At 51.1% G+C, this 19,106-nt stretch overlaps 1 protein-coding gene across 10 annotated transcripts in view; it reads left to right on the forward strand.

Annotated features, from left to right (window-relative positions):
- The window catches only part of PEBP4 (phosphatidylethanolamine binding protein 4), a 246,798-nt gene that overhangs the window by 195,256 nt on the left and 32,436 nt on the right, over window positions 1-19,106 (forward strand). The window lies entirely within an intron of this gene.

A 19,106-nucleotide genomic window follows, 5' to 3' on the forward strand; every position in this document is an offset into this window, starting at 1 on the left:
GGCTACACACACACACACCCAGCATGGGGAAAGGCTGTTCCCCTTTGGCCTCCAGGACCATCTGCCTTGTATCTGCTGGTGACACGGCCAAGGGTGGGTCTCCTACAGGCTCTGAGTGAAAAGTTGCATCTTGACTAGCTTCGTCCAATGGGCTAGCAGCAACGCCACCACCTCTTCCATTCGAGTCACCCATCTCCCTCTCCCCATGCGGCCCTGTCCCCTGCCCCCCTTTGCCAGTCTCCCAGCCCTCCAGCACCAGCGATGCACTGAACCACCATTGCCTTAAAAGACTCTGCATTGACTGAGCCTGAGGCCCCACCCGAGGCTGCGTCACTGTTTCCTTGGCAACCAAAGGGGTGGGTGAAAAGTAACACACAAAGCAAACAAAATGAGCTCCACATGGGTGGCCGGGAGAGTCACCTCAGCATCATGGGGCCACAGATCGGGGTGGAGTGCCCAGCCCCTTCCACTGAGGTTGCTCTGAGGGGCTCTCACCAAAGCCCAGGCCGGGAGCACCTGACAGCACTCAGCAGCGGCGTGCATGCTCTCACTCTGCACCGAGCTGTCTTGCCAGGAGAACGAGATTATCTGGTAAGGGTCCTGCCTCTGCATGTACTGGGCGCTAATGAAGCTGAGATTTCAGCCCCAAAAAGTCATCAGCCAGGTGCTAGCTCTGAAGGGCACAGAGTCACCGAGGAGAGCCTGTGGCCAGTCATTGCCGACTGGAACTGACCTGATGTGACCCCCACACTCCCGGGGCTCCTACACTAACCGTCTGTACCCAGAGACCTGGAACATTTGGGAGACTTCCAGCAGGCGCTGCTAGGAAAACCCTGACAGGTGTGCGCCTTAGATTCCAAAGTGCTTCTCAAAAAATTTTTTATTAAGTTATAAATACATATATCAAATACACAGATCTTAGGTATAAAACTTCAGTGGGTTTTTTTAAAAACCCATTGTCTTAGTCCACCTCGGCTGCTCTAACAAAATACCAGAGATGGGTGGCTTGTAAACAATAGACATTTATTTCTCACGGTCCTGGAGGCTGGAAGTCTGATATCCAGGTACAGCGTGGCCAGGTTCTGGTACGGGCCCTCCGGGTTGTGAACAACCAACATCTCGAACTGTACTCACAAGGAAGAGAGCAAGTTGGGAGGGAAGCAAGCTCTCTCGTGCCTTCTCTAAGGGCACTAATCCCACTCATGGGGGTCGCATCCTCATGACCTCATCTAATCCGAATTACCTCCCAAGGCCCCACCTCCTCATACATTGGAGAGTAGGGTTTCAATATACACATTTTTTAGAAGATTTTATTTATTTATTTGAGAGAGAGAGCACGAGCAGAGGCGGGGGCAGAGGGAGAAGCAGACTCCCCACGGAACAGGGATCATAACCTGAGCTGAAGGCAGACACTTAGCCGACTGAGCCACCCAGACACACCTCAACATATGCATTCTGAGGGACACAGACATTCACTCCACAACACCATGTAACCACTACCAAGATATGGAATATTTCCAGTACCCCCAAAGGTTCCTACAAGCTTCTCCCCAGTCCTAAGCCAACATTATTCTGACTGCTGCCCCCATCAATTAAGCCAGTTGTTGAGCTTCACATAAATGGAACCACAGAGTGAGCGCTTCTTTGTATCTGGTTGCTTGTGCAATATTCTATCGTGAGAGGCAACCCTATCAGCGTAGAAGGCAGTGGTTCACTCTTTCCTTCCACTATGCGGTGTGCCTGGTGTTTCCAAATTTCTCAAAGCCTTCCACATTTATGTTCTTCTCCCAGTCAGTGGCTGGCTGCTGTGACAACCACCAGGCCACACGCCACTGTGGACACCCACGGCCAGGCACACTCAGGCCATCGATTCCAGGATGCACTCTTTCCTATCCTATTCAAGAAATCACATAGCAATGTGAATGGGTATGATGGTGTTATGGGGATAACCTTGAATTCCCTCTACTTTACAAAACAAGCTGGGGGGATTATTCGAAAACTGCAGCACTTTATTATTAGTAACATTTGTTTGTGATACATCTCACAACTGCTGGTACCACACCAGCGTGTCACAGCTTTTAGGCTGAGAACTGCTAGTCTTAGTGGTGTGATTTCAGAAGTAAAGGAAGGCCATTTCCTGCCCCCAAAATATCTCTTTCCTCTACCCCACTGCTTCCCCAGAAGTCTTCGCCCCAGTCAATTTATTGTGCTTTATCAAGCATCCCCAGTGTCCTCTTTTAAAATGCAAGAACTCCTGAGGGGAGAGAATCCATTAAACCCACAAAATCTCAGTGTGACTTGCAGGGGAACTCACATGTGCTGAGGGCTGACTGTATGCCTTGCACTGTGTGGGACACTTTTCCTACACTTCATCCCCACAGTGAGTTCAGGAGGATGGTATTATCATCCTCATTTTGCAAATAAGGAAACTGAGGCATGAAGAGATTAAAGAACTTGCCTAAGGCCACACAGCTATTAGGCTGCATAAGCAATCATTCAGACCCAGTTGCATCTCCTCTGGAGCCCCTGTTGAGACCCAGCCAGAAGTATTGGGCATTTGTGAGCAAGGAGAGAGAAAGGCATAGAAAGGAGAAGGGCAAGGCTCTGTGCTAAGGAGAAAAGTGACACCCGGGCCATAAATCGAGTGTTAACGAAAAACAGAGTACCTGGTATTGGATTCAAATTCCCCCAGGCACTGCCACCCTAGAACCAGGAGCACGTGTAACCATCAGGGCAGTCTGCCCACCATCGATAGCAACACTTCCTCTGTTCTTGGTGACCAAGGCCAGGAGCGGGTATATGTCACAGGCACCAGGTCACATCCCCACGGACATGTGCACAGATGTTCCTATCTCTAAAGGGTCAGTTTCTTCATGCACTCTTGAGGTGCAGAAGAATGCCTGTTTACTTTATAGAGCGTTCCCTCCACGCTAACCACCCTAAATGCATTCGTTCAATCTCTGTAGCAACTCTGTGGAATGGGTGGGTATTCCAAGGCCCCTTTTGTAAATGAGAAGGCAAATGCTCGGGAGTTCAGCAAATCGCCACGAGTCTGCAAGCTCTGTGAGGGCAGAGGTCATATCCCTACTCGATGTCACCTATTGCCAAGTGTCTACTACGAACGTGGCACACACTGGGTGTGCTACTACCTGTCGGTCACTCGGAGGTGTATGACCAGGTCTGCATGCCCCTGAAGAGTATGTCCTCATCACAGGTGGCCTCACTGCAACAAGACAGGGCCTATACTCTGGGGAAGGCACTCTGGGGAAGGAGACAGAAGCTTTAGAAGGAAGGGGGGGGGTTGTGTTTCAGTTAAGCCAAAGAGCTAGTTGCTTATTATAGGTATTAGTGTGAGGCAAGAGCTCTTTCTCAAAAATGACCCTGCACCAGTCATAATTCCACCATTATATGTTTACTCCTTTGGGTCTTACATGTTGAGGGGCCTGGCTGCACAGTTCACCAAACCCACTCTGTGTCAGGCATGGATGTAATGCAGTGTTGTCCTTGGGGTCCAGAGAAGAAGTGCAAAGCCCATAATTGCCTCGGGCCATGGAGAGAGCCCACCCTGGGTTTGGGGCTAACATTGAGGAGGCACTTAGAACGGTGCCTGGCATGGAGCATTGGTGAGATATTTACATACTTATATGCACACACCCTAGGGGGCTTGTACAGGATCCTAAGATGATGGGGGATCTTGCGGAAGAGGTCTCTGCAGGACAGTGACAACGTCGAAGTCATGCTCTATTGTGCTAACTTCAGCATCAGTGATGGGAGGGGTGGACATATGGAGGGACAGTAGGCCTGGCAACTAACAGTGTATTCTGGAAGATTCTCAGATCATCAGCTAGCACCCTAGCATATCTCAGCAGGGAGTGACCTGGACTTGAAGAGAGACCACTGTAGAAGGTGGGGTCGGCTCGAGAGGAAAAAGTGTGTCCCAGAGAAGCGGACAGATAGATACAAAGGCAGCCTTCTCAATTTGCCCAGGTGGAGGGGCCGCGGGTGTGTAGCTGTTTTGGGGGGTGGGGTGCACGTGCACACGCATACACATGCAGAGATGTGCATGTGTGCACGCACATGAATTAGATTCAAGAATGAAGAGCTTGGGCAGCCCGCGTGGCTCAGCGGTTTAGCACCTGCCTCTGGCCCAGGGCGAGATCCTGGGGTCCCAGGATCGAGTCCCACGTCAGGCTCCTTGCATAGAGCCTGCTTCTCCCTCTGCCTGTGTCTCTGCCTCTCTCTCTCTCTCTCTCTCTCTATCTCTCTCTGTCTCTCATGAATAAATAAATAAAATCTTAAAAAAAAAAAAAGAACGGGGAGCTTTAAAAAAAATTCATACCTGGGTCCCCTCCACCCAGTGGAATCCCCATCTCATGCAACAAGCACAGGGTGTTCTGGGGGCTGGACACACGTGTGCCCTGGACTGAAGCTCAGCTTCGCTGCCATGTTTAATTCATTCCTGGTATATTTCTTTGAATGATTTCACATAAGGAGAATAGGCCCGAAAAAAGAAGTCAAGCAGGGAATGCACAGAGACACTGATGAGCATTTCCCCTGGAAAGGGGAGCACTGAAGACAAATTGTTAGTTCTTCTGGAATATGAACTCTGTGAGACCAGGGAGCAGGTCTCTCCCTGAGTGTCTCTCCTCTCCTGGCAACCACCGTGTACCTGGCGGGGGGGGACACGTAGTGAACACAGCGCGATGAATGAATGAAATAGCTGATAGCAGTCATGTAGGAGAAAAATTAATCTTGTCTCATGGGGCCCCAGGGGGAAATAGATGAACTTCCTAGCAATAATAAAAGTAACTCAGGAGGTTATACTTATTAGGAGGTTAACCTTGGTTGCCCTAGGAGGCTGGACACTGCCTCGTCTCCTCCTCCCAAAACCCCGTAAGGTGGGCACTCATTGCCATTTTACACATGAGGAGGAAACAGAAGCAAAGAAATGCTAAGTGGCTTGCCCACGGTCCCATAGCTGGGGCGCGGCAGCATGGGATTTGAATCCTGTTCCAGGGGGCACTGCTCTTGAACACTTGCTTTTAACCACGAGAGAGGCACGATGATGATCCGGAGGGGGTCACCTACCCATTCACCCCTGGAGGAGCCAGAGCCAAGAATGAATAAGCCTTGGTGGGGTGGGACATTGGGAAGGGGATTCAAGCAGTACCTGAAGGTAGGGAACTGGATGACTCTCCAGACTTCTAGGAGGTCTCAGAGAAGATAACTCTGTGTCTCGGTCTGTCCCAGCTGCTATACCAACTGCCATAGACTTACTGGCTTAAAAACAAAACAAAATCCCTAAGCATTTATTCCTCAAAGTCCTGGAGGTTGGGAAGTCCAAGGTCAAGGTGTTGGCAGGTCCAGTGTCTGGTGACAGCCACTTTCTTCTTGTGTCCACAGGACCAAGACAGTAGAGAGTAAACTAGCTCGAATGTCACTTCTTAAAAGGACACTGATCCTATTGTGAGGGCTCTACCCTTATGACCTAATCAACTCCCAAAGGACCTACCTCCAAATAACATTACACTGGGGGTAGGATTTCAGCATGCAAATTTGAGAGGGATGCATTCAGTCCATAGCACTCGGTCACTTGACTCTCTGCCCTTTGTCATTCTTGGGAGGGAAGTGTTGCCTGGAGTTAATCTGTGTGAAGGGTTGGGCAGGAGGGGGAAGGCAGCAGGGGAGGTAATGCTGACTTGGGAGTCAGGACTCCCAAGGCTCCAGCCACAAATGCAGGCAGCTCAGTGATATTAGATAAATTACAAAGTTATAAAACAAAGAGCATAGGAAATGTCTATCCTTTCAGCCCCAAGATCCTTGATTTGGTGTGGGGAAGAAAAGGAAGAAAGTAGAGAGGTGGCCCCCACTTTGCTACTTACATGGAAGTAACTCTACCTCTCTGGGACCCTGCAGTCCCTTTTCTCTTTAAAGACCTGATAACTAGAGGCCCCACCGAGAAGACACCAGTTGGGTCAATATCAGGCCAGGTGTCCCCATGGAACCGAGCCTTTTCCTTCCTTTAGGACTGAGAATCTGACAATCTAGGGCATCTCAAAATTGATCTTGCTTTTTCTCAACCATGGACAAGGGCTGATGTCAGAAATACCCAGAAAAGCCGATGGAGGAGAATTCTGGCTTCATCTGGAGATAGGCATTTTGAAGGGCCACCCTGCATTTTTGCTGGAATGATCCCTGCCACATGGTTTTCCACCCCTGTGTTGCTTTTATAGATGTATATTTATATACATATAAATATCTCTTTCCCTGAGGGACAATGAGGCTCAGCCAAGTGGGAATTCAGTGTGATCCGGTAGAATTTGTTACAAAGGAATTTCACTGGGGTGGGGAGCAGAAGTTGTATATTCAGGGCATCACCTGCCTAATAAAAAATTGCCCAGCTCCCAAGAACACATGAGATTTCCTTTTTTTTTTTCTCCTTTAAATTAATGTAATGAAGGGTGTGTTGTTTCCTCCATTTTTGCCTATTTAATTTGCTATTTTTTTGAGACAATAAGCAAACTAACAGTAGGAGTTAAATAATTTGTTAAAGGGTGGGGACTAGAGTGGAGTTGGGATTTGGGAAGGGGGCAGGGGGAACTAGAATCTGCCAGTAGCAGCAATAAATGCAGAGTTATGCCTCAGGCATAATATATCAAAGAAAATATAATGCATCCAGCTTAAAACTAATGATTGCCATATAATTAGATGAGAAGCATTGTGCTATAAATGTGTATTCTTTAGCGTGCTGTGATTTTACTGTAAAAAAAGAGAGAGAGAGAGAGAGCAAGAGAGAGAGCGAGAAAGGAGACAGAAAAACACAGAGCCCAGCAACATACTATAAAAAGAACCTTCTGTTGACTTCTCTACTGTTTAGTATTCCTTGGCTGTTCTCCCTTGGGAGTGTGTAATTAGTACTTTATGAAGAGTACATTTAAAGCAGTTTAATATTCACCTCATTCAATCTGAAACAATGTGATCCATGCTTAGACAAATCAGTGCTCCTTGCTGACATAATCTGTCAGAACATTACCTCTGAAAAGACCTTTCAAGAGGTTTGGATGTTAATTAGTTGTCTATCATGTATAAACAGAGCAGTGAGCAGAAGGGGCTCCGACAGGCCAGAGGGATACGTTGGGAAATGCATTTTGTATGAACACGGCTTGCAGGGGGGTCTTCTGGCTCTCCCCGCCTCTCCCTACACCCCCGCCTCCCCGTGTGTCAGCAGCCACATCGGCTTTGGACCTCTTCCGGGCGAGAAAAGAGCTTTCCAGTTGGCTTCACAGGGCACAGCTGGCCCCCAGAGGGGACTGCGAATGCTAAAGGGGTTCCCCCACGCACCACCCAGCCACCCCTGCCCGTGAGGTCCTGTGGCTCCCAGGGACAGGGCCACCTGCGAGGTGTGGCAGGAAGCATGACCTCACAGATCCACTTGGGCTTGCTGGGAGCCTCCAGGCTTTGGGGCCAGGCTGGGTCCCGCCTCCCGTGGGTGCAGAGGGCCAGGAGGAGACAGAGGAGCCAGGCATCCTCATGCATACATCCCCACTCACCTGAAGGCTCTCCTCCTCTGGGAAGCCAGTGGGCTGCAAACAGAGCTGTGTGGTGCAGGAGGGGACTCAAACACACGGAAACTCATGCACACGCAAGTCCTCGATCAGCCAGGACTCCCAGAATGCCACCAAGGTTGCAAACCTACAGGGCACGTAGTCCAGGCCCCGCCACAGACTCTTTATTCAACATTCCTTCCAGGAGCATCCCCCTGAGCACCTACAATGTGCATTGCACTGTGTTATATTCTAGGGCAACAAAGATGAGGTCTTGGCACAGGAGGCATTTACAGACCCAGAAGCCTATCATTACAGTTTGGGGGTAATTATAAGTAACGTAAGGGAGACAATATAATTTAGTGGTTAGGAGGGAGGGCGCTGGAGTCCAAGTGCCTGGATCCACATCCCAACTTTACCACTTAACAGCTAGGTTACCTGGGGCGGGTTATTGAGCTTCTCTGAGCCTCAGTTTCCTTGTCTGCAAGATGGGGATAAGACCAGCCCCCTCATGAGTTTGTGAATATTAAATGAGATATTGCAATAAAGCACCTAGTGGAAGGCATAGGCTGTAAGAAGTGTTCAACTAATGTTTGCCCCTCAAAATAGCACAACAGAAACACAAAATGCCTAAAGGTAGAAAAGGGAGGTACTACCTGTGCCTAGGTAGTCTTGGAAGGCTTCCTAGAGAAGGTGACATTTGAGCTGTTTTAAAGGACTCAGTAGAGGGGCACCTGGGTGGCTCAGTCTGTTAAGCATCTGATTCTTGATTTCAGCTCAGATCGTGATCTCAGGGTCGTGAGATGGAGCCCCACACTGGGCTCTGTGTTGGGCGCTGGGCTTAAGCCTGCTAAAGATTCTCTCTCTGCCCCTCCCCCCTGAAAAAAATGTAAAATAATAAAATAAAGGACTCAGTAGAGGTTTACCGGGTAAAGAAGTGATAAATGGGCTTTTTCTAGATAGAGGAATGTGCATCACAGGCAGAAGGGGCACAGGCTGTTGGGGATAGGAAGACAAGACCTTGTACTCCATGTCATACTGCTGAGTGACGGCCTGGGAGGCCTGTCCCAGGTGAGGCTTTCAGAACCAGCCGTAGGATGGCACAGGCTCCCATGTCCTCCGGGTTCCATAGCTGGGTGACAGTGGGGTTCTTCCAACAGCTGAGAAGCCTGTCCCTTTTCCCTGTATTTCTCACAAAGAGCCAAGATCTCAAACACCCGTGGCCTGGTATCCAATCCAAGCCTGAATGCATAGACAGAATTAGGACATCACATCAGAGGAAACAGGAGCACTGGCTCCAGTCTGTTCTCACCCCACTCCTATCCTTGCAGCCAAGAGCCACAGCCTTCTGCAGGGTCCAGGCTGGGAGGGTGGACGTGCAGCTGCCAACAGCGCATCTGGAACGCAGAAGGCGCTCAGCCCATGGTGGCTCTTACCATTAATGGAAAGACCTTGCTCGGCCCCACACTTGTTTCAGAGCTGCCGTCCCCTAGTGTTTTACTTGACAAGAAGCCTGGACTCAAGAGGACCAGGTAGTCCCCAGAGTTCTCTCAATGAAGTCCTGGGTCTCCCCGGCCCTTGCTCGGTCTTTGTGGAATCCCTTGCCCAAGCCTGGCAGGCTCCTGGATCCGCTCCTGCCCCTGGAAGGAACCCAGGGCCACTTCTTCTGAGCAAGGCCTCCACTGCCCTGTAAAATATTCCAGGCACCAGGAGAGTCCTGGCCCCCGACCACACCAAGGACAGGGCAGGCCAGCTCGGGTTGTGTGTTCCTTCCCTCTCTCACCGAACAATAAGGATGCTGTCAGCTTCCATGTAGCGGGTGCCCGCGACACGGTAGACACTGTGTAGACAGCGCCCTAGTGTCAGTATAGCCACAGGCAGGCGATAAACGAAATCTGAGGAGGCTGAATGAGTGGTCCTAAGGCACACAGCTAAATGGGTTCTAGGCTTTTCTATTTCCAAACTCCCCTCCACCTACCTTTATACTAGACTAGGGGCAGCAAATTTCTTCTCCAGGCCAAATTGGCCTGTTTCTGCAGGACCTGTGAGCCAAGGGTGGCTCTTATATTTTTAAAGAGTTGGAATGCAAAGATCATTTGACCAAAACCCCGTGGCGCCTTCAAATCCCTACTCCGTGAGCCTTTGCAGAGAGTTTGCTGACCCCACACCAGAGCCCACAGGGCCACTCAGGTGACTTTCGATTCAGTCCCAGACACAGGGAGCTAGAGATACCAAGTGAAAAAAGGCCACAGTGGTTAAGTGAGACATTTGACCAGGACCGTCCTGCTGGGTGAGCCACCACTTCAAAACCATTTTTTTAAAGGTGCTTACTAGAAGTGAAATGGAGCTAAAGGGAACACCAGTCGTTCCTCTCAGGGCAGGCTTTGTAATTTATGATGAAATATTTCACACACGATGTCTATTTCGTATAGTTAGTATCCCCACCTTTTGTGTGAAAAATGGAAAAGCTGAGCGGTGAAATGACTAAATTCAGGGGGCCCCTCGTGAATACTCTCCCCTGGCCCGATGACCTCGAAGCCAGTCTTCTTTCCATTATGCCATGGCCGCGCCCAGGTCCCAGGGCATCCGGGAAGGGGTGTTGGGGTGCAGAGAGACCATGCAGGACTGCAGGAGCCTGGCCACAAGGAGAGCAACTGTAGTGGCCGTCGGTTCCAGCCACCTCCCTCCCTCGCACAGATCAGATTCACATGCATCTCAGATTTCCTCTCTCAACACAAGCCCAGCTATCTTGGAGCTGTTTCAGCCACTGAGTCACCCATCAGAAGAGCACCCTAATCCGCTGTATTTCGGGGGTGATTCTAGCCCACATCTATCAAGCCAAATAAGTGCCCTACAGGGCAAGAGTGCCTGGTTTCCCATCCCAAGCTGTCCCACCAGCCGGCTGTGTGATCTAGGACAGGCCAACATCCCTCTCTGTGCCTCCCCTTCCTTCCCAGGAAGTAGAGTCAACAATCCCCACCCCCTCCTGAGCCCACATGGGACTCTGAGAGAGTGAATGAGATCATGTCTGTGTACTGCTTGGTGGAAGGAAGCAGCAGGAGTACAAGGTAGTATTATTTTCTGGGTCTGCTTGGGCAGTTGCCATGAAGTTGCTAAGATGTGTAAGCATTTCAAGGTCTCGGGAACGAGTCCCAGGAACACCATAGGAAGGCAGTGTGTCAGAACTAGCTTGGGCTTCCGAGTCACCGGGGTGTGAGTTCAAAGCCCAACTCAGCCACTTACCAGCTTTGGCCAACATCCTTGTCCCTTTGGGCCTCAGTCTCCTCACCTATAAAATGGGAATAATCCCAACCACAGAGGATTGCTGGGTTGAGAAGTAAATGAAATAATCTCTGGCGCTCTTTATTCTGAATGCTCTGGACCTTATCAGGACACCTCTCTGTGTCCCCACAGCTCCCTCCCAATCAGTGCAGAGGCCCTCCACCTAGGTGCCCTCGTGACAGCCTTCTGTGGCAGGGATGGGCTGAGTTTACCAAGCACCTCCTTTGAGAAAGGAAAAGGAGAGCCCAGGTCGTGAGCACAGGCCTTTCCCAGCATCCCCCAGCAGCCTATGACCCACAGGGCCAGGGGACTGGGTAAGGCCAGATGTGCCCTGGAGCCCTCTCCCCTTGGGAAGTGGCTCAGAGAGGCCCTGGAGTTCTTAACCCATGATGGTCCCAACCTGTGAAAGCCACAACTCCCAGCCTGGCCAGCTTGTCCAAGGGCAGCAGGCCCCAACTCCCTTCTCTCTCCCCTGGTATAAAGTAAAGGAAAGCAGTGAGTCCCCATGGAAATGATTCTTGGGGACAGCCTTCCTAGCCTGTTTCCACAGGGCAGGAAGGGACACAAAGGCGGGGAGAGTGGCTAAACACGGAGAAGGTCTAAACCGAGGGCAGTGGTGATGGGGCCGTGGTCGAGATTGGCGAGGCCAAGGCCAGCCAGGGAGCCGAGATCCATCCAGCAGAGGGTGTGAGAACCAGCCACAAACTGGCCCAGGCCTCATGCGGCTAACAGCAAAGCTGCCGAGCCAATCTGGCCGAGACAGTCTGAATTAGTCACCAGTTTTGACAAGGAGTTAAATCGGTTACATAACAGGCTCCCTCACCCTCCATTGGCTCTCCTGAGCTGGGCTCCCCGTGGGCTGAAGGGTCTGGGCCGAGGAGGGTCCCGTTTCGGGGAGCCCAGGGGCGAAGGTTCCCTCAGGAGCCCTCCCCGGGCCTGCTCCAGCCCTGCAGGGCCAGAAGGAGGCGCCAGCTGTTCACCTCCCGGGCGAGCCTCCGCCACCCTGCCTCCAAAACAATCCCACGCTAGTCTTGCAACCCTAGGACTCGGGGCGGTAGCAGAGAAAATGCCCCAGACGAGGAGTGAAGTGTGTGTCTCAGCCCCTGGCAGCTCGGAGGCCCTCTGGGCACTAAGGCCCGCTTCCCCTACTGAATGTATTGTAGGGCATCATTATACTAATGATGATCAGCAAGCATTTAGGGGGCACCTTTTGTTGTGGCCCCATTCAAGGCACTGTCGGGGCTACAGAGATGAATAGGACACACGTGTACAGCAGCAGACGCAGCTCGGGATTCGAATGCCTCTCCTCCGGGAAGGAGGGCACTCTCACCAAGAGAAACACCAAGCAGCCGGCCCCCTTTCCTAGGCTGAGGGTCACATTTAATCTCTAGGTGAGGGTGGGAGGAGCCTGCCTTGACCTGAGCGACGCCTGAGAACAGTGCAGGCTGGGGCAACCCGATTTCCTTGCGGCTCTGCTCATCCACGGCACATGGCTGAGTGAAGAACAATAGATGTTTAACAGTATCAGTGATAGGTGGTAGTGACGAGGAAGAGGCGGAGGATGAGACTACTGGTAGGATATGCATGTCCTCTTTGGGGCCCAAGCCCTGCCTTCCTCCCCATGGGCACTTCTGTCCCACTCACTAGTAATAGAAAGCAGGAGTCGAAGGCTGAGAAACATTTAAGATCATTCATACAGACCTTCTGACTCCAAAAAGGACTCAACTGATTGATCCACCATGGCAGCAAAGGGGTGAACACGGAGCCAGTGAGTGCAACAGGGACGTTGGGGCCTCTCCTCCTTCTCCCAGTCAAAGTTAGGGGATGGTCCCCAGCCCTGGCTGTTGGGGAACAGTCATAACACCAAGGGCCGTGTTCCCTCCTCATCACTCTACCAGATTTGTGACAAGTAAGAGCCGGAAGAGATCCCAGAGATCATCTAGTCCAGCCTTCCCATCGTACAGATGAGAACACTGAGGCCCAGAGAGGAGAAATGACTCACCCACAGCCACACTGCAGAGCTGGGACTCAAATACCCATCTCCTTCATTACCCTGTAAAAACCAGACAGAAAAAAACAAAAACAAAAACAAAAAAAAAACAGACAGAAAGAGGTGATGGAGGGAGTGGATATGGAGAAACTACTGCAGAGGTCCACGTGACCCATGACTCCTGCCTCTCTGGCTCGAAACCAGGCAGCTCACAGCTTTGCACAGTGGGAGAAGCAGCTACTCCAGGGAGGACGTGCAAACGGCCATGATGCTAAGTCAGTCTGTACAGTTTCTAGAACAAGGATCCCTTCCTCTCTGCTCAGCTCCCTAAAAAAGCGCTAAAAGGGTAAACCACCCTGAGGCCTACAGGCAAATTCCTGACAAGAAGTCTGATCCAGCTGCTATCTCCCAAGGATCTCTCTGGGTGTCTACTTGGGATAAGCTTTCCCAGCAATATTTGAAGCCAATTAGAGAAAATTAAGAGATTAAATAGGAAACCTCGTGTCAGTTTAGGCTACAACGATCGCTTCTCAGCCCTTTGGCTAAGATCAAGTGCAGTTTAGGCTACAAAACCATTCACCCATTTAACAAACTTCTACAGGGTCTACTCCATGAGGATTCCATGATGAAAGAGATAGGGTCTCTGCTCTTATACACCCACAGCCTGGTAGGTGAGGAAAAAGAGCAACTACTTCAGGGACTTTAGTCGATATAATGCAAGACACTTGGGGAGCCCCAAGGAGGGAAGACCATCTGGAGTGGGGAGGCAACGGCTGGGGGCAGCTGCACAGAGGAGGAAAGCACCAGACCCTGGGCACTCAGGAGCCACTGCAAAGCCAGAAAGAAGCCCATCCTGAGCAGATGCAAATTGATCCATTTGCTTTCATTTTTCACTTTGTCCTTTGTCCCTCTTCTTCCCCCAGAGTTCAGAGACATTCTGTTTTGTATGTGAACATACCCCATCAGCCACCGTTAGATAGCTCAGCCTCTTTCTCCCAATTTTCCTTTCCCATCATTCTCTCCACTTGGGACCCAAACCCAGCTTACACCCTATCTGTGAATAGGTAAATATGGCATAGAGGTTGTGGGGCAGGGCCCCACCAGACTCACCCTGGACAGATGTGCTCTGTTCCCCACACAGCTGTCTGGGCAGCCCATCTGTGCTCACTTCCTGCCTCCCCGCACCAGCCCCTCACACCTCCCACGCTGGGGCGGGGAAGTCTGGTCCAAAAGCCAATGTTGAAGCCAGGCCGCCCGCCAGCACAGCAGAGCCCATAGCCCAGGACACTGGCTTCTACCCTCTGCCCTTCTCTGCAAGGAATGGCGGCCTAGGAGGGACTTCAGCGAGGTGGCCACTCTGGTGGGCTCTGCCTTGGAGTTTAACCTCAGCTTCTGGGCAGCTGCAGGAGTTGTCCGGCTCTTGAGTTCTCGTAGCACCATTTGTCCACATTAAACACACCAACATTGTCACTGATCTCATATCATTACTTCATTCAAACTAAGAAGTCTGCTTCGCTCTAGCCAGGTGTCTCCAAAGGAAGAAAACATTATTTTCAAAAGAGTTTGATGCAAAAAGATGTCCCAGCTAAAAGTCCATCCCAATGTCCTTGAATCATTGACTCTTCATTGAAGTCTTTGGGGTGCCCCTAGTATCAATGCCAGGAGGTGGAAGGAAGTGGGAGATGGCTAGAGGAAGCGACTTCTCTGGAAACCTGCATGTTTCCAGGAGGCTCACAGCTCCCTCCCGCCTCCTGGGCAGGACGTGTCTTTCTCTGGGACTACAGTGATGGTGCAGGCAGCTCCAGGTGTCCGTGGGCCCCTGTGGCCCCCAGCCTGGCTCTGTGCATGGAGTCACTCAGTAAGAGTGCGCTGACCTGGGCCGCCAGGCTACTCCCTGACCACATGCCTGTGTCAAACAGGCAACAAGGAATCTGATTCACCCTCTTCAGTTTGCTCTTAGGAAACTCAATTTGGGCAACCGGGAAAGGAGAGACATAGCAGTGATATGTCTCAATGATGGAGAATGGGGATGGGAGATGCTGGAAGAATGAGAAGTTTCTGTGTAAATTAACAGGTATCCCCTACACAACCCAGAGCCTTCCCTTCATAATACTGGGTCCTGGCTCTGGGATTTAGGCAGAAACCTGATAAGTTGCTCCCTTCTCCTGGAAACAGAAATATCTTAGGGCTGTGTGCAAACTCCAGAATTCTACATCTCCTGAACAATGGGATTGCCCTGAGTGGCAACTGGCTTCTCCAGGCAGAAATGAGCCCCAGAACAAGAGCTGGTGCCAAGAACAAGAGCACAGAGCTAACCCAGCTTTCCCAGTTACAAGAGGCGATTACCTTCCTTGACAGCCATTTTTAAGTAAGGGGAGATTCCAATTCACTCACTCTTCCCACCACATCCTCAGACAATGTAAATGACTTTAGGTGAGGGGCAGTGCTGGTCTTTCTGCCAGGCTGGAAACCCCTGAGCCATAGGTGTTGATTCTGGGTTCTTTTTAATTGTTCCCCTAAGATGCGTTGCCTCAGGGTGACCAGACAACCATAGACATGGGTTACTCAATTTTCAGAGTGTTTTACTAAATACCGAAAAGAGAACATTTCTCTCACAAGGAAATCCACGTCACCCTTTTTCCACTTTACAAATCTGGCCACCATAACTGTGATGGAGTCCCCGAGTTTCAGGTCCCAGCCTGAAAATTCCGATCACTCAAGAAGTCTGAACCTAATGTAACAGAAAGAGAAGAGGAACGAGTAAATGGCTGATGATGGGAGGGATGGGTGACAGCAGAGCCAGGGTAGGCAAAGAGGCCAGAAACCCCATGCTTATCCAGGGCCTTTGAGGTGAGCTCTCTGTCAAAGGAGGCATTCCTTTGTTTTAAGAATGGTGATTTGTGCTCCTGTGGTTTCAAACAAGAGAAACTCCAAGTTTTCTTTAAGCACAACTCTACACACACATATGCACACACACACACACACACACACACACACACACACACACCACTTCTCTTCCAAGGCAAGCCTGCTTTCCACCAGCCCACCAATGATTTAGGGCCTCTCTCCCTAAACAGATTTCAGAGAAAGAGGAAATCCATATTCACCTGGATCCTTCCATTAGTTCATCATGATAGGGAAGCCCTAGGATTGCACAGATGTTCCTGGGTCTCAGACCCAAGTTCCCCAAGGCAGCTGGGGCTCAGAGGGAGGGGAGGGCTTCAGGCTGACGACCCTACAGGAGTTGCAAGTTGTCTCTGGGTCCTCAGAGATCTCCAAGCCTCACGTGGCATAATAGCATCCCTAGGCTTCTGACTTGGGAACCCCAGCCTTTGCCCCCCTAATCTTGGGATCTTAGTTCAGGGTGATCACCCTGGCCCACCTGAAGCCTATGAAGATAAGCAGCTTGACCCTGGAGCCCCTACAGCACAGATTCCCTGGGACAGATTTCACAACCCAGCACTGAGTTTTACTACAAGTTTCAGACAAAGAAGGTGTGTCGGAGTTGAGAGCATGCTTCTGCCCGCTGCGTGGGTGTCAAGTTCAATACCTTCTTGTCAACACTTGAATGTGTTGAACATCACTCACAAGGGCATTCTTTAAGAAACCTATTAACTTAATTACCCAGGCTCTTTTTTTTCCCCACTCTCCCCCTATCCATGCATCTCATATAAAAGTTTGGCTTTCTTCCTTTCTGAGATATTTTTGATGTAACTTCTCCCCCCTTGGCACAATACCGTCTTGTTTATTTCTCTAACAGTTAGTCAGGGTGGCTGCTCCTGACTCCTTTACTCAGGTCTTAGCACTGAGGGAAGCTAAGAGAGAGCAAGGCGCACCCCGGCAAGGGATGGCAGGGAGGGGAGGCTGGGCCATCGGGCACCCTCCTTTCTGGCTGCCCAAGGGGAGTGGAAATCTAAAGGGTGACAGCAGTGAAGGGTAAACCAAGCCCCTACAAGGAATGCCCCTCCTTCTTACAGAAGAGGAGGGAGGAGTCACCCAGAGACACAGGTCAGTCAACAAGCATTTTTTTAAACACCAGTCATGTGCCCAGAATCATCTAGTAGATTTTAGAAGAGAATATTTTGCCCAGATAAATTTTTCCTAATTCTAGCCCCATACACATCCAGGCCCCTGGGAAAATGAAAGAATTAATTTGTTATAAATCATCTCACACTGGGAATCTGGAGGACTAGGTTCCAGACCCACGCTGCCTCTAAGGAGCCTGAATCAATCACTTAGTAAAATGCAGAGTGGGGGACCTCACTGAAGGATTTCCCTTTAGAAGGATCCCCTTTAGAACTCACCCATGGCTCATCTGTGCTTCCACAGCTACTGCAGCTACCCACTATGGGGTATCTGCTCAAAGGAAAGGAAAGAGTGGCAATGTTCAGACAGGGGCAAATGGGGACCGTCTCAGAGAGTTGATCCATATTCTATGTTTGGTGGCCATGCCCTGGATGGTGATTCCCGCTCCAGGGAGGGACGAGATGGATAAAAGCAGTGGCTGTGGTGGGCATGGCTTCCAGCTCCAGCAGGACAGGTGGAGGTCATGAGCCCGAGGAAGGTAGCTATACACCAAAGGGCTGACGTTACATAGAGGGGCCCTCTTGTCCACAGACCTAAAGCAAGGAGACCCACACAGAGGCCCACAGAGATATAGGGGTGGTGGTGGTGCCAACCAGCCAGACCTCATCGTATTGTGGGAAATCTGGGCTGCCATCTATGATAAAGGAGGAACACACCTCACAGCTTTCTTGCCAAAACCATGCATTAACCAAAAAGCAACTTGCAGATCTTTCCAACCATCCTCACTCTCTTTCCCATTTCCAAGAAGTAAAAACCCTGCAGCAAATTCAGAAATTCCAGCAGGACTCTGTGCCCATCCCTCTTGCACTATACGCATACCTTTCTCAATTCCCTGACCACAGACTGACATCTCCCCAGTCCCCACGATGGCATCCCCCCAACTCTCCGTGGGCCAGTGTAGGACCACAGAGCCAAGAGGCACTGATGTGGTGAGTTCTCTGTGTGGAATTACAGAGTTAGAAGGGACTCAGTGGGTCATCCGGTCAGTTCCCTGGCTTCAGGCAGATCTGCTTCTAAATCATTCACTTGTAGTGGCCTCTCTGTTCTAGAGTGTACAGCAACGCCAGAGAAAAGCCTGGTCTGCAGTCAGAGCCTCATAGCTGCCCCAGCAGGGAGGGCTCTTTTTCCCAGGAAGCTCCTGCTCCTAGGGAACCCCAAGACTACCTGAAGTTGTTTCCACCCACCTCTCTGACTCAGGGCTGATTAAAGCCTGGTGACCTCTGATTCAACCCCCCGTTTCTTCACTCACTCCCAGCGACCACCTCCATCCGTGTGCCATCTAGTGCAGACGAGTGGTCAGAGAGGGGTGAGCTGGTGGAGGCCAAGGACTTGACCCCAGGCACCTAAAGGTTGGAAATTGAATCACAAGCCCTCAGTGCCCTCTCCCCCAAGGCATCCAGCACGAAGTTTCGCTCTGACGCAACTCTCCACCACGCGGGTTCTGTGACCCAGGATCCCCGTCGCTTCTGGAGCAAAAGAGAAGGCATCGTCTTCTCTTTACACTGTGGCCACGTCCCATCACATACTGGCTGGAGGGCTTCTCTCCTCTGCCCTCAGAGGGCTCCTCTCAGTGGTCCCTCCAACCTCAGCCATAGGCCAGGAGCCTCCCTCACACCCAGGGAGCCTGAGAACAGCCCTGTCTTGAGGGATTCCCACCCCCCTTCTCTCCAGATGTGGTAAGAACTCCTGCAGCAGAAGCTTGGAGGGAGGGCAAAGCAGCAAAGGGTAATTTATCTTCCTTCCACACACCTCCCTACGCAGTCTCTGCATGTGTGTGTGTGTGTGTGTGTGTGTGCGTGCGCACGCGTGTGCACAAGTGTCCAAGTAGTTCAAGCTAAGAGCCTAAGTGTTGCATAAGCCAGGGCCCGGTCCAGGCGAAGCCCCTCCTCCTCCCTCCACCCAAGCCGGGACAGACATCCCCTCCATGGCCAGGGCCAACAGCGCTGTGGGCGAGCGTGCACGCGGCCTGGGGCTTCTGCTCCTCAGTGCCTGTGTGCACACACACTCACACATTCCCTGAGAAAGCCCCTGGGGCCTCTGTGGGAAGACTTTCCGGGAGACTTTTATGGCAGAAGAGGAAGTCTGGGGCATCACTGGAACAGCTCGGGCAAACGCCTGCCAGGAGTGGAGTCAGGCTGCAAACTTCCCCTAATAATAGAACCTTTAGCTCTTTTCCTAGTCCCAGACCTTTAGATCAGGCTGGG

The sequence above is a fragment of the Canis lupus genome, chromosome 24, assembly GCF_048164855.1.
Source record: "Canis lupus baileyi chromosome 24, mCanLup2.hap1, whole genome shotgun sequence".
NCBI lineage: Eukaryota > Metazoa > Chordata > Mammalia > Carnivora > Canidae > Canis > Canis lupus.